General features: G+C 38.3%; 1 pseudogene across 1 annotated transcript; it reads right to left on the bottom strand.

The window, feature by feature from the left end:
• Positions 1–2,188: 2,188 nt before the first annotated feature.
• Positions 2,189–3,428, bottom strand: LOC307195449 (S-phase kinase-associated protein 1-like; annotated as a pseudogene). Its single transcript has one exon. The product of its transcript is annotated as an S-phase kinase-associated protein 1-like (transcript).
• Positions 3,429–3,654: the final 226 nt, after the last annotated feature.

Below are 3,654 nucleotides of genomic sequence, written 5' to 3'. Positions count from 1 at the left end.
TTGACATCTCTGAGTGTGTTCCTGGCCTCCTATTACTTATCCAACCTCTCTAAGCTCCTGTGTTCTTCACCTGCCCGAGCCACATCAGATCTCTTGTGACTCTTTGAGGAGACCAAGCATGCCTCAGCAGCAGGGACTTTCTTTTCTCTGCCTAGAATTGTCTTCTCCCACAAAAGCATGGCTTACTTTTTCCTTTACTTCAGATCTTTGTTCAAATATGCTATTATCAGAAAGCTCTTCCTGCCAACTCTCTATAAAATCTGGTCCCTTTTACTTTCCAAACTTTATTTTTCTTCAAAACACCTTTCCTCACCTGCATATATTATTTTTCTTTATTATCTCTCCTCCCCACTAGTTCATGAGAGCAAGAACTTTGGCTGTTTTGTTTATTGCTTTGTCCTGTGTACTTTAAAGAATGCCAGGCACATGACAGGTCCTCAATAAATATTTCTTATAAAGAGGGAATGAATGAAGAAAGCATTGAATGATTATACAGTTGATGGGACAAGGGATTGAGCATTAAGGAGAAAGCATAGCATAGCATAGTAGGATCACCGATTTTTGCAGTTGAAAGGGAACTTAGATGGTTGAATTTCCTTACTTTGAATATTGAGAACCTAAAACTCAGGAAGTTTAGGAAACTAGTTCTCTCTTAAAGAGTTAGAGGCAGAGATAGTTCTAATTTGTAGGTGCCTGAGACCCTCATTCTAGTGTTCTTTTTGTAGATCATGCTGAACTTTGGCTGCTGGTAGTATAATTTTATTGAGGTCTCTATAATTCAGTTAAAACCCATTAATATAAATTTTCATTGAGCTGACAAGAATGTAATATACAATAAATATGATATTTAGATTGTCTCAGATTTTGTCTTGCTGACAATACCCATCATATTTTCTTCTACTTTTGTCTGATTTACTCTATCTTAATGTCCCTAGCCCTTTCCCCTTCTCATTCTATGTGCTACTATATCTATTACCATAATTTATTCTACCATTTTTATTGTGACAACTTCTGTATCTTAAATCCACATTTTCCTCTTGAGCTCTAGACTTGCCTTTTAGGAATTTGTGTTCATATGTCCAATACAAGTTGAAGGTATTCCAAACTGAGCCTTATCATCTCCTGCCCTTCTTAACCAGGATCTCCACCCCTACCATCCCTCCCTCTAACAATCCCCTTCTTCCTCCTGGGTCTTGTGGTCCATGGATGATGCCATGATTAGCAAAGCCCTGATTAAGTTAGTAAAGCAGCTTTGTGGGAATCACCCTTGACTCTTTTCTTTGCTTCTCTCCCATGTTGAACCATTGCCAAATATGGGTGTTCCTTGCTCATAAATCTCTCTCCAATTTCTCTCTCTCTCTTTTTTCTATCCTAAATACCATATTCCCTGCATCGGTTTCTCATGTCTCTTCCTTCATCACTGCATTAAGTCTCCATATAGGGTATGGTCCTCTAGTGTTCCACAGTGTTGCCACATCTTTCTAAAATCTTATTATGTCTTACCCCTTCTTAGAATTCTTTAACAACTCCCTATTGCTTCTGAGAGTAAAATCTCGAAGTTTTAATATGACACAAAATGCTCTTTCTTTCTTTTTTTTTTTTTTTTTTACATAACTTACTTTTTATTGAAAGTATCTTGCATTCGTGACTGATGCTTTCTGGGTAACGCCATACATTTTAACATTAAAGGTTAAATTATTTTTTACATGCAAGTAGTGTTTATGGTTTTCCCCACATAGGATTACTGATTATAAAAAGATGACACACCACATGGGTTAAGTGTCTCTTTTAATAGAAAAGCCAGCAAACTGTCTAATTCTGTTTCCTCCCAAACCACAAACTGAGTAGTAAATGAGCCTCTAGCCAACATATTCAAAGCTGAGAGGATTAAAAATGCAAAAATAAGTCCTCAGATCCAATTAAGGGAGCCCTGCTACATACAGGTTAATCAATACCAGTGGACTCCAGGAAGCTGGAAGACATTCTGATAACATTTACCTCAATTAGCATTTCTCCAGTTTCCAACTCATGAATAAAGATAATATATTGTTAATTCTATTTCAGAAAATGTTTTGCAAGTTGTTTTATTTACAATGCCAACTTTTAAAAGTCACTAAACTAAAGTTAACTGGACAATAAACTAGGCATAAGTTGCTTTACAAAAAGAGGGAAAGCCCAAAATGCCACTTTCTATAGAGAACCCGCAGTTCAATTTTATTCAGAGCAAAGAATAAAGAACTTTTGATCATACTAGAAGAAACTGAGTCATAAGTTTGGAATCTGTACTGAAACTACACATGCATTGAGGACAACATTCTGCTAATACAACTGATTTGCTGCTGCATTTGTGGACTGTTTTTCTAATATTAACAATTATAAACAAAGCAGTGCAACCAGTATTTGGAACAATCCTTACAGTGTTACAGCATCAGACACAAAATTTCACTTCTCCTCACACCACTTGTCCTCTTTGCGTACCTGGGCTTCCTCTTCTTCAGTAAAATCATTTTTGATATTGAATGTCTTTCGAATCTCCTCAGGAGTTTTCTCCTTGATCATATTGGCAACAGTCTTGCAGGTAACATCAAGCAGACCTTTGATGTCTAAGTAGTTTGCTGCCAGTATAATCTCAAAAAGTTTTCCTTGGTCAACTTTCAGGAATTCTTGATCCCAAACAGGGATATCATCTGTTCACTCTTCTTTGTGCTCACCATCCTCAGGAGGAGGCGGATCGTCCTTGTGGTGGGTGCACCCCTGAATGACCTTTTTTAATATTGCTGCATTAACCTTTGGCAAGGGGACTGGATCATCACCTCCTTCATCATCCATTCCTAAATCTTCTAACGTGGTCTTAATAGTCACAGATTGTTTCGCAATTTCAACATCAACTTCAAATATCTCTCCGTCACAACTCTGCAACTTAATTGAAGGCATGGTGTTAAGATTCAAGGAGATGGCGGGCCAGAGGCTGATGAGAGCAGGGTGGCGTCTGCAAAAAAAAAAAAAAAAACACAGAAAATCGGAGAACAAGGCCAACACTCAAAATGCTCTTTCTGATTTGACTCCTGCTAAACTTTCTGGGCCTGTCTTCTTGCTTTTCTCATCCTTTCTCCTTTCCAACCATGTTGAAACCTGCAGGTGTCTGGTTATGCCTTGAACTCTCACCCCTTCCTGGAATTTGCTTGACTGCTCTGTCCACTTCTCCTCCTTGCAAGCTAGGAGCCATCTCTTTCAAGGAGCCTTTTCTCCCCCCAGACTGGCTTTGAGGCTGCTCTTTGGTGTTCTAGTTGTGCTTGCCAGACACCCATAATAGCATCACTGAATTTCACAGTAGTTATCAGATTACCTGTTGAACTCTTCCGTTAGACCATAAGATGCTTGTGGACTGAGGTGTGTTCATATCTTTTGCTTATTTAGCATTTAGAAGGCTGTCTGGCACGTGAATGTTGATTGCACAAAGAACTGAATGAGATGTCTGCAAAATAGCATCTTTTGCTATGTGTATTGTCATTCAACGTATTTGATGATAATGAGCCTGAGAGATCATGAGTTCACTTCTGACTTGTCTTAACTCTGGCCCACTATAGTGCTTGCCTGGTTTTGATTACAATTATCAATAGTATGATTCAATTACAGTTCCCATTTTTATATCAC

The sequence above is a fragment of the Stenella coeruleoalba genome (genome assembly GCF_951394435.1).
Source record: "Stenella coeruleoalba genome assembly, chromosome: 12".
NCBI lineage: Eukaryota > Metazoa > Chordata > Mammalia > Artiodactyla > Delphinidae > Stenella > Stenella coeruleoalba.
The sequence above is the reverse complement of the archived record's forward strand: the minus strand, read 5'-3'. Positions and strand labels throughout refer to the sequence as shown.